Genomic DNA, 12,500 nt, shown 5'->3' on the forward strand with positions numbered 1-12,500 from the left:
AAATCACACGCATGATTTCAGACCAAATTGCACTCCACTCAGTTCAATTACCATTATAAATTCTTTAGTCTGAAACGCTAGTAATCCACCCCACTTACCCCGGCTAGCTAAAAACAGCCCGGCGATGAACGTGTGATAGCTACGAAAGCGAGCAGTTTTCTTTTTACTAGGCCGTCTTGACAGCCAACAAGCTCTTTTTGGCCTGATTTAGCTATGTAAGTTAGAAAATCAATCAACTATTAAAGCAAAAAAAGACAGACCAATCTTATCCAGCAGGCCATGCAATCATTTGGAAGTATTTTGTAGAGAAATGGCAAGTTAGCTTACACTGAACTACAACTGACCTCATGTAGGCGGGTTGTTCCAGTTTACAGGCTATCTTTCGTCGTTAAATTATATATATGATCTTTTAATTGTAGCTCATTCATTTACCTGTGGATAATTATGGTCCGACCATTATAAGCGCAACTTTCAAATTTCACGAAACGTGAACAACCGCAGTCTCATTGACACCCAAAAACATTTTAACCTTAAATTCAACAAAGAAAACCTAGTTACAGAGTCATATAATGTTCCCCCTTTCAACTGGCCGGCTCTGCTAGCAAGAGAGATAAAAGTGGGAAGGAAGCGCGCAAGCACTGACATTGCCAATCTAATATTAAACCGAAACAATACACGCTTAAATTTAGCTCAAAATAAAGGTTCATTTTGTTAATCATTAAATATCGAAAAGAATAGCGGAGGCTTACACACGAACACAATTAAATCAACCATGTTAGGATTTTAACTTCTTTTCCAAATCAGTAAACCACAACTCGGCAACTAAAACGTAAACAAAAAAATGCTGAAAAAAGGATTTCATTTATACATAGTAAATATATGAAGTTAGGTACAAAACATAACATGTTTTTTTTGTTTTTGTTCACCATTTTGGCTCTGACCATGCGCAAACCGCATCCTTTCTCTAAATGACAGCCAATCACAAGTTTCGATTGATTTATTCAAAACTCAGTTGTGCATGGTCACGGTCAAGTTATGTAGCTCTCGCCTTTGACGTTTTCGGGGTTTCCTAAGCAGTCCATCTATGATTTATATAAGAGATTTCGAATAATCTGAGCATTGAGTGCGATTCGTTTTTCCAGCACATGTAATAGGCAGACAGTTTTGCAGCTGATAAAAAATAAAATAAATAAAAAAAAGAAAAGAAACATGCAAACAAGTAAATACGAACATCCTATTTCTTCCTAGTTTTGTTTTTTTTTTTTTGGTTGGCTTTTGCGCTTTATCGCTAGGGACGCTTCTCTTGCAAAGAAAAGGCAGAGTGGCATCCCTTTAATGATTTAGCCGGGATCAACCGCCATCGCTCCTGCGGCCCCAGCGAAAAGGTCATTGGGATGATTAGAGCAAGAGAATAGTGGCTCGTTTGTTGCGTTACATATTTAAAATTTTCTTTTTATGTAATCACAGAAAACCAGATTCCTAATGGAGATTCGAAAATTTGAAAAATTGTGTAGATCAAAAAGAGTAATAAAGGGGCGAAAAAATTTCCTCTGGAAATAAATTCATGTTATTCAAAAAAACTGAATTCAACAACTGAAATTTTTCAGCTTCACCACAAAGCAGACAAGATATATATACACATCATTCGGATTATTTCGCCTGGTTTAGGCACATCAGGGAATAAGAAAAAACTGCTACATAAACTCAGGACAGCTAGCTAGCTAGCTATAGTGCGCACAAAAGAGCGACTAGCCGGCATAACCCGCCAAAAGTAACCAAACCGGTGATAATAATCACTGCGGTAAGAGCAAAGGCCAGGAAAAAAAATCAAAAAACGGGCCTTCGGAATACGGGGTACTGAGAAGGCAAGACCAAGATAGGAGACATTATTTACTCATCCTACGCGCCTTTGTAGGTCATCATTTGACATAATGCTGAACAGTGTAATGTCGACCTAGAATGAGTCACCGTTTAAAACACGCCTGCCTCTATAAGATGGCGTCGAAAGTTGATTGGCAAAGGCGCTTGAAGTGGTCTCTCAAAGACTCGATACTTAAATATGCTGACACATCTGCGTCAGTTCCTGAGGATTATGATAGGATAGGCTCGCTTATGTGGTAGCTCAAGATCGCCAAACTTCAGGCGGCTTCACTGGTATTCGTAACCCTGACCTCTGCGATGCTGGTGCAATTCTCTCCCACCTGAGCCATGAAGCCCCTCAGTTGGGAGCAGGTCAGTTTATTAGGATCGTATTTTTTTCAGTGAAAGGACTGATGAATGAAATATAGGTATTTATTATATGGAGGAGAGTGTTTTACTGGGAACTAAACCAATCGTAGATTCCATACGCCACTTCATCCGGGACCCGAGTGGCGTATTTTCCGTATGTCACCTTTGTGAGTGTCGTATCGTTCAATGACGTCACGATTCCCGCTTTTGCTTTTGTTGATTTGTTTTCCCGCGTCGCATTTGTTGTTTAGAATAAAAGCATGGCGAGCAGTAAAACACTCTCCTCCATATAATAAAAAGAACATTACACGTTGGCTCGAAGATATGAATTTTGTGTTCTCGTGGCAAAAACAATATCTCACTCGTTCGCTTCGCTCACTCGTGAGATATTGTTCTTGCCACTCAAACATAAAATTAAAATTAATATCTTCTCGCCACCGTATAATATCCTCTATATATTAAAGAGCGGGTAATAGACGAAAGGATAGAGGTGATTCTCGCACTCGCACAGGTCGGGAGTTCGATTCCTGTTGAATTATAATTACTTGAATTGATTGGCCAGATAAATGCGAGGATCTCCTTTATCTTTCGCCTATCACCCGCACTTCAAATATATGCATTTATTTCAAGATATTTTTCTGTAATCAGTGATTATTTATTTATTTCATGATTTCACCTATTTTCTCCACACCTACGACCAACGGCCCATTTATGTGCTTCAACACGTGGAGTGTTGGGGAATTAGGTGAGTGTGTTGTGTAGAAAAATTGAACCGAGAATTTTAGGTTTTAATCGTCTATGATTTGTTTATTATTCATACAATAGGCGCACATATACAATAAATACAGATAAAATCATGCCCTAATTTACGATCACACCTATGTTTCCCGTTCAATTTCTTAGGTCTTTAATTAGGTCGCTAACGTACTAACGCATGTGAAATTTGCAATCGACAGTACTGAATTTCATTTGTTTGTTTGTTTTTGTTTTTTTGCCATTGCGGATATTCCATCATTTTTAATGTATATGTTTGTGCTAAACATCTCTTTCATGTAACTTAATTGTGTATTCACCTACGTAATGAACATTAAATAAGACATATACAAAGTTACTTCCATGTTTGTCTTATTCGATAGAACCTGGCGGAAGTCTCAATGTCTACGCAGACGAATAATTTTGATGAAGCAGATCCTTGCATGCCTCCAGAGTGAGATGAGGAAGCTCATTGCGCTATCCAGGGGTTTCCATTTTTATTTGACGTCTGGGATCTAGAATTAGTTTTGTCTTGTTATACTTAAATAGTTTCCGAATACCTTTCCATCCTGATAGAAAGCAATAACTTTAATCCTCCTTTAGCCTTCTCAAGATGATCAATAACCTCATTCCGGAGGAACACCAAGGCAATCCAGTCGACACTCCTACATCTCGCAACATACACAGCCGAAGCTACGGTAAGCGGCTTTTCAACAAAACAGTTAACAACAAAAAACCTCTAACTCCTGAAATTATCTATTGAACGAGCTTAACGTTTTTTCTGGTAGACAGTAGCTGGAGTGACCTGTGTAAATCCTTAGCTCTTGCCTTAGGTTTCCCTCGGCTCTTTAGAATGAACGACAATTTCCTTCAATGAATGAAATATATGTATATATTGAAGAGCGGATTATAGACGAAAGGATAGAGGTGATCCTCGCACTCGCAGAGGTTGTGGGTTCGAAACTTATTGAAGCTATCTGAAATGTCAGGTGATTTTAAAAGAGAAAATAGCCTGAATTGGCCAGATAAGTGCGAGGATGACCTCTATCTTTCGTCTATATTTATTTATTTATTTCATGATTACATCTATTTTCTCCACACCTATGAACAACGGCCCATTTATGTGCTTCAACAAGTGGAGTGTTGGGGAGTTAGGTGAGTGAGTTGTACAAAAAAAAAAAAACTGAACCGAAACCCGAAATTGTCAGATTTTAATCGTCAAAAGTTATATATATTATTTCTTTTCATGTAATAGGCGCACAAATTGTTCTTCTATACAAAACAAATCTTGTCTTGACTTTGGTTCCCGTTTTATTTCTAAGGTCCAAAGGTCGCTAACATACCAACGCTTGTGCGATTTGCAATCGACAGTAGGTTGCCGCAGTCTTGCAAATTACACATTATGTTTTTCCCCAGGTATACACAGAGTATAGTCGGTAAGACATCTTTGCGTATGATTTCACTTTAGTTGAATGAAAATCATTTCAAAGAAAAAAGAAACAATTGTTACAATGGGTAGAGACAAGTATCTTAAGAAAGTCCAGATTAATCTCTTATCCAACGATTCGTTAAGCATGCGATTTTACATTTGCAATCGGGTAAGAAGAAACTTAACCACGAAGCTAGGCTTTCTGTCTTTTTCTCCTTTGTTGCACGGACCGAGTGATAGATTAAATTAAAGGTTGAAAGAATTTTTTTTTAAATTCAACTGGTTACGTTTTAGCCTAAGGCTTGGTGTATAATTGAAAAGCGTCCGACTAAAACTTCAAAGCATCACGTTACAAAGGCACCCAATTCAACGAGCAAAGTAAGCCAAAATCCTTTGACAGAGATTTATAGGCTCCTTGTAATGTATAACCGGTACGATACCGCTGCGTAACGTTTTTATTCGTAACTGAGTTTGATGTACAGTGTTCGAATTTCTTTTGTTATATATCCACAATGATAAAATAAGCGAAATTGTTTAGATTTAGCTAAGAAGAGAGTCATGATCTGAAATATGGTTCTTCTTGCTGCCATTGATAGCGTGACAAGGGCACGAGCGTTTTTGTTTTATCTCGCATTTTAAGGTTTTCTCTTCTTAAGGTAGCTAAAATGCGCTACATTTCTCCCAAAAGCGCTTGGAGATTAATCAGTGACGATTTTCCTGGAACGGAAAGCACATATAAAGGTTTAACAGTTAAGAGAAAACCTATCCAGCCATTGTTTAATTCAGGACGCCCGTGGAAGTTATGTTATAGAAGGCAAGGGAGGCCCACAAGAGCGAAGAAGGCGGGGTTTCTACAATTGCTGTATCTGTGAGAAAAGTTTGTCGCTTTCTAACTTGAAAAGGATATTACTACCTACAATCAACAAAATTGCGCTAAAAATGAGATGACAACATACTGGACGAAGGATATTGCCTTTTACCTTGATGTAGTTTCCTTCAGGAGGTCGCATAAAATACTAACTGATGCGGTATTTTACATGAAATGACGATGTATCGCCAACTGTCAAATATTGTTACGGCTTAAAATTAGTTTGCACATACGTATTACCCGGCCCAATGTTACGCGAGTAGAACTTCGTAACTGAGACCCGGAAAATTTAAAAGAAAACTTTTTACAATTTCTGTCGGTAAGAGACATGGAAATGCAGAAAACACAAGTTATAGTTATCAAAAACACGAATTTCGCACAAGGATAGAAACGCATGACACGTGGTGTAAAAATTTTCTTAGTTTAGTTCATTGCGTGAACAACTTTGTACCAAAATGGTGACACGCAGTTTGAAAACGTTACAGTATTAAACGGTTTCTACTGACTGTTTTTTTCATAACAATTCCATTGTAGGCTAATTTGATATCGCTTAACATTTGTTCGAGTCGAATTTCGCTAGAAAAAACCAGCAAGAGAAGAAAACAACGACATTGTGTTAGTGTGCAAGAGTCACCACTGTATTAATTAAATTTAGCAGGATATTTTTTTCTCCGTGCATTGACAACGTCACCATGCACATTCGCCTCAAAAATGGCTATTTTCTCTACTATAGTGTCCAAAACAATCGATTCACCTTCTGTGTTTACTGCCCTTTCTGACTATTTTATCATCGTGGTTCAGTTGTGCATATTTCTCACCAAAAAAGCTATCTTAAAAATGGTGACTCGTTGGTGACTCGTTGAATTACAGATGCACGCTAAATAACATCAAGGCCGAATAAAACGGGAGCACGGGGAAATACACTGTTGTGCTTTTTCGGGAATTTGTGCCGCATGAAATGAATGAAAAGACTTTCGACCAGCGATCGCGCATCTAACAAAGGGGAACTCTTCCTTGCTGGTGTAAAATATTGGAGAATCGGGTGAAAAGTCAACATCCCGTGCGGAATGTGTTTTGAGTATAGGTAAATGAACTTTGTGACCTACCAAAAGAAGTGAAAAATCGTGCAGTGCGTTAATTTAGGGACACCAACGAACGTTATTTGAGAAAATAACTTCATCGCTGTCAGTACTTACAGTATCAACCAATGCGATCGTGGTCGTACCAGGATTACAAAACGGTTCGAAAACAGAGTTTAGACGAGTTATAAAGTGTTTTGCCGCAACCAGCAACCCCCGTTAACAAGATATTACGATATTTTCCTTCAGGGAACAAAACTCGAACGGCCTCTGCAAATTCATCCTGGTTAAGGTCGTTCCTAAGCAGAACATGCTTAGCCACAGTCAACCTTCTATGAAATGGCTTTTTTTTTAACGAGAAACAACCAACCAAATTCAAACAAACCTGAACATGATGTATGTTTCCATTTATTGTCGAATTTATCACAATATGGCGCAACATCTCACTCTAGGCCGCTAGAAATCAAGGGTTTCCTTCTCCTAAAATGTAGCATATTTCCCGCCAATTCTTTTCATAACTGAAATTCCCCAAAAATACAATCTGTGACAAAATTCGTTGGAACAGTACACGACTATACAGATCTGAAGCTTTCGCAGCTCACTCTCTCCTCACAATGTTGTTTTAATGCGAGTTTCTGAGCCCAATTGCCAAAACAACATTGTGGAAGGGCAAGGTATTGTAAAGTGTTTCAACAATTTTGTCCGGGACTGTAGAAGAATTTGATCTGTTCGGATATCTTAGCTGAGAATTGAAGTGTCCGGAAATTTTAGGAAATGTTATCTTCATTCCAGAAATTGCTAGCTGAAACGGTTACCTTCTAAGAACTTCCAACGAAGCCAATTTCTCATCCAAAACTGCTAGGTGACCTTTTTAAGTGCCAAAAATTGCAAAAAACCCCTTCCGAAACCGTAAGGAACTACTTTCCCTGGTTGGGAATCTTTTAGGTGATTTTTTAGTAAAGAAATCTATAGCTGTTTGGCAGAGACTCTCCCAAACACATATTTCACCGAAGATTATCGTTTGGTGTCCCTGACATTATTACAGATAATAATCAAATGAAATAGGCAAAATTCGAATTGCTTGTGCAATAACCAAAGAACATGTACAAGGGAATAATTTGCACTTTTTCTTGCCTTCCTTTCATGATTAAAGTACAAGATATTTCGGAGGTTTTTCTCCGGGTACTTCGGTTTTCCCCCCTCCTCATAAACCAACATTTGTTATGCGTCAATTTGTTGATTTCAGTTTATAGTGTCCCCAACTAGTGCTCCAGCGCTTGAGAACTCAATAGACAATTTAATATAGTTTATTTTCGTTCCTTTTCTTGTCTTTCCTTTCCTTTGCTTACCTTGGATATTATGACGTTTTAGTCAAATTTCTCAGATGATTAGAGTTACCGCAGCGGAATCCCACAGAGGTTAAAAAGAACTTCCAGTAATAACCTGCTGTGCATGGGTAAGTTAAGTACTAGGTAAACCAGTTTTGGGCATTGCCTCGAATGTTTTTTTTTTTTTTTTTCAAATACGAACTGATGATTGAAGGTACCGAATGCTTTATATACTGAAAGCAAGGAATATACCACAGGAATAATTTCATCTATTAATAGCTATTTTTGTTTTTTTGTTTTTCGAAACCATGACTAGAATTTCATGTCTTGAGCTGTTCTGAGTCTACTCAGTTGAAGCCAAATTTGATCTTCAAAGAATACAATGTTCCTTTCAAAGAAGAACTTAGTAGTCTGTTATAAATTATTTAAACAAGTTTTGCTAAAGATACAAATGAGAGGTATGGGGCGGTGATTCGACAAGCCAGATTGCGAGCCCTCTTTATATGCTCCCGTCGAACTGAAGTATTTAAAATCGCCTTCTAGGTTTTGATATTGATGCTTTTACCAACATTTTTGTTTGTGTTTTTTTGCAGCAAAAATAGCCCTGAATAATGATTCTCCTAGCAGCTTCTGATTCGTAGATTCCTAGTAACTCAGAATATTTCGGGACTCCAATTTATCCGAATTATGAGCGCGAACAAATGTGTTTCTGCAAGAGTGAATTCATTCTTGACTTCTGTTCAAAGGCAGGTAGCAGCGGAATACAGTGGACCTCATGGGAGCAGTTGGACGATCTGGATTATGTGGATGACCTTGCCCTACTCTCCTACAACCATCTACAAATGCAGGACAAAAGTTCAAGGCTAGCAGAGGAATCGGCGAAACTGGGTCTGAGGATTAACAAGGTGAAGACTAAAGTATTAAGGATTAACACGTAGCTGCTGTGGTCGAGGGGCAGCCGTTGGAGAATGTCAAAGAGTTTCCATATCTCGGGAGTGTTGCAGACACACATGGAGGTACGGACAAGGATGCACTTACAAGGATTGGAAAGGCTAGAACAGTGTTTATCATGTCGAAGAAGGTATGGACATTGAAAGAGCTATCTGTAAGAACCAAACTTCGCATATTTAGATCAAATGTGAAGACTGTTCTGCTTTACGGGTCAGAAACCTGGAGAACAACGAAGAGGATACAAATTAGTGTACGGTGTTTTGTTAATAGCTGTGTCAGGTGTCAGAAGAATTCTTCGCGTTTGCTGGAAGGATAAGGTAACCAACAAGCAGTTGTGGGAACGGGCGAAAGAAGAGCTAATTGCGCTACAAGTAAGAAGGAGGAAGTGAGGCTGGATAGGCCACACTCTACGGAAGCCAGCGAGTAACACCACGCGGCATGCTCTTTTATGGAAGCCCCACGGGAAGAGGAAACGAGGGCGCCCTAGAAAAATCTGGAAGAGAGATTTGGAGTGTGAGGTGAAGGGCATTGGGCTGAGCTTGACAGAACCTGGTAGGACGACCCAGAACCGGATGCGGTGGAGGAAACTCATCGATAGCCTATGCTCCGCAGGGGGCAAACGGCCTAAGTAAGTAAGTAAGTTCTGTTCCAATATTTTGCGGCTTTACGCTTTCGCGAAACTCTTAAGTCCCCTGATACCTATAATCTAAGGCCTAACACTTAAGATCCAAAACGTAAGACCCCCTCTTTTCTTTAACTTTCCAAGACCAGTAATTTCTTCCTTTTTTACCTCAATCAGACTAATATTTTCATTTGCAACAGAGACCCTAGATTCTTATTCATGCTACTATTTGACAGGACTCAATCTTGTCCCCAAAGTCCGCTTTTCTTTTGGTCAGCGCCAAGAAAACAGCTTCTGGCCAGTTCCAATTTATGAACAGTCGTAGTGAAGGTCCATTTTTGTACCCGTTGACAACCACTGTTGTTTCAAATTTCTGAGCTTGCGTAGATGAGAGAGAAGTCCGTGATTTGCGGACTTCCTGCCTTGCAAGTGGCCATGGTTTGTGTTCTTGGCCGTGCTGACCAAAAGAAAAGCGAACTCTGGAGACGAGATTGGGACGGGAGTGTAACTGTTGTGTTGACGATCATGCACAGATCTTGAGGTGAGCTTAACTCCCTCCCGCCATATTTTCCGAAGAATGAAAGGAAGCGGACAATAGTGACGAGATTGGCCAGGTCTTAGTTTTCCCTGTTGGCGCGCGCGTGTGCATATGATGCCACTCTACAGAGACGCTACCATATATAGAGGATACTACATGGCCGCACTGATGAAATACTAAATCATTTCACGAAAGGCATCGAGAGGCGCGATGTTTATATGTAACCATAGCAACAGTGATCTTTTCACTTGTGAAGATATAAGTGTTTTCGCGCAAAAGCTCAGCGGGTATTTCATTGGTGTTTAAATAATTAATTGTTTTCTTTCAATTTTTAATAAACCTACGTCTCAGTTTTTTGTAATCACGTGCACGTTAAGTTTGATGTACCTATCCAGTGAATAGCTCCATTGGTTTTGCTAGTGTTTATCCGCTGGATAGCGATTTATCCGGTGGATAGCGTTATCCACCTTTTTAACAACCGAGGCCAGGTCTTAGTTTCCGCTGTTGGCGCTCGCATGTGTATATGATGCGACTCAGCAGAGAAGCTATATTCGAAAAGACGCCATTTTTTTACTTCACTTTTAAAACCAAGGTCTCAGTTTTTTTCTTAATCAAGTGCACGCTAAGTTTGATGTATCTAGCATCCTCTGCTTTTATCAGACCCCCATGAATTATAGTAGTATTTACTCTATCTTTATCAAGACTGCCAACAATTCGAGGCCGGAAATGACAAAACTGCTACGATGGTGATATAATTAGTAAATAAAGAAGCCTCGACTCTGATCTGCTCTGTTGTAAAGCAGGCAGGAAGCGGATAGAGCACGAGCACTTCTTGAGCAGGGAAAAAATAGTGACACTCAATTTTTTTTTTTTTTTTGAACCAAGGATCTGGTTTACGGAAAACGAAGGCCCGGCAGAAAAAAAATAACATATCAAAAAGCAAATAGCAAAACACATCATTCTTGTTTTTTAAAACGATCGATAAACTATTTCTTGTGAATTGCCGCAGGGTCTTGCTTTCCACACATCTAGGCCGCTATGTTGAAAACGAAGACCCGTACAAAAAAGTAGAATGACGAACAGAGAGTAGCCAAACACAACAATCCTGTTGTTTGCAATGGTCGACGAGTCATTTCAGGCGAATTATTGCAGCTCATACACATGTCCCGAGCACAAAGTGGCCGCGCACTGGCATATTTACCAGGCACTACATCAACTACATGCAATTGGAAAAAATTCGCACACTGACTTTTTTCAATGGTTAACACTTTGAAAAATATTTACCTTCTTATAGGGAGAATTCCTTCAGAAAGGAAGAAAAGAACATATTGCGAGAGCAAACTGTATGTCGACTAACCGATATTTGAAGCTGAAATAATGGTGATTTGGTATTTTTATCAGAAAAGCGTGAACACTAGCTCCAAAATATTTCAGGAACGTTGTGTGACCAATCACCCTAAAGTTCAGGAAAAAGAGAAGAAAATTTGGGGTCTTAGTTTTCGGGAAAGTGTGCGCCAACAGCGAAACTTACTAAGACCCTGACAAATAGTATGAATTATTTGTTAGGGTGGATGGAATACCGTATTTATTTTCCCATACACCGAACGGAGTATTTAATTTAAAACGGTCTTCGCAGGAAACTCGTGGCTCACTAAGCACTCCAACAATGAACGAAAGAAGAGAGTAAGGAAAAACCCTGGCTCCCGTCAAGAAAAAGAGCATGGCGTCTGTTGCTAATTTGATGAAGGTAAAAGAGAAAAAAAATGAAAGAAAAAAAGGGGTCTCAGTTTTCGGGCCTTAGGTTTCGCAACAACCAACACGGGTTTACGTGCCTCCTTTGTGTTGGGAACGATTGAAAACGGCGCTCATTGGGATTTGATCGCGGAAGCTTAGTCGTTGGTCGTCAGTTTAATTGCAATAACAAAGATTTTTTTCGCATATTGTTCAGGTTATCTAATAAATGACCTTTGTGAGGATAGTAGTGATTATCATATAAACGATCGCTGATTGGACTGATAGTTTTGGTTCTCAAGTTTTCTATATTGTCTAGACACTCTCATGCAGATGTCCATTTTTGCAGCCCAAGATTGGGACACTCCTCCACTTGACAAATACGGCCGAACTTGAATTTTGTGTAAAACAATATGCATGGCTACCGCCAATTCTAAGTCCGACTTGCATTTTGCGGTTGTTGCTATCCACTCATTTGCTAGTGACGTTGCATGTGCAGGACATATTTCTGGTGGAAAAATGTTCGCTCATAGCATGTTTACAGAACGATTGCGTCAGGAGAGCTCGGCCTACTGAGAATTATTAGCCAATCAGCTGGCTATCCACTCTCTGTGTTGCTTCGGTTCCAATTCTAGGTTAAGAGGTTCACTGACGGTCAAGGCGGTCCGAAGACTGCTGAAGTTCGTAGCACGCCCCTGAAAGTTCACCGGCTAGGGATAAACTTTCTTTCCCTTTCTCCATGAAAGCTTCCCTTTTATCGACAATCACTGTGTTCTTTATATCTGATATTTTATTGACATTACATAACCGGCTTCAATCTTTGATATAGATCCTCTGCATGGACTAAATTCTTCGCTGCATTTACTATCCTGCCTTGTTTTGATTTTTTTTTACTTTATAGGCCTAGTTATTGTTGACAACGTTAAAGAATTAATTTGTTCTTCATTTTTTGCTCTCTCAGTTCATATTTAT

At 39.3% G+C, this 12,500-nt stretch overlaps 1 protein-coding gene across 1 annotated transcript in view; it reads right to left on the reverse strand.

Moving 5' to 3' along the window:
- The window catches only part of LOC137970752 (roundabout homolog 3-like), a 29,382-nt gene that overhangs the window by 2,561 nt on the left and 14,321 nt on the right, over positions 1-12,500 (reverse strand). The gene's annotated exons all lie outside the window — the stretch shown is intronic.

This window comes from Montipora foliosa, chromosome 9 (assembly GCF_036669935.1).
Source record: "Montipora foliosa isolate CH-2021 chromosome 9, ASM3666993v2, whole genome shotgun sequence".
Classification (NCBI taxonomy): domain Eukaryota; kingdom Metazoa; phylum Cnidaria; class Anthozoa; order Scleractinia; family Acroporidae; genus Montipora; species Montipora foliosa.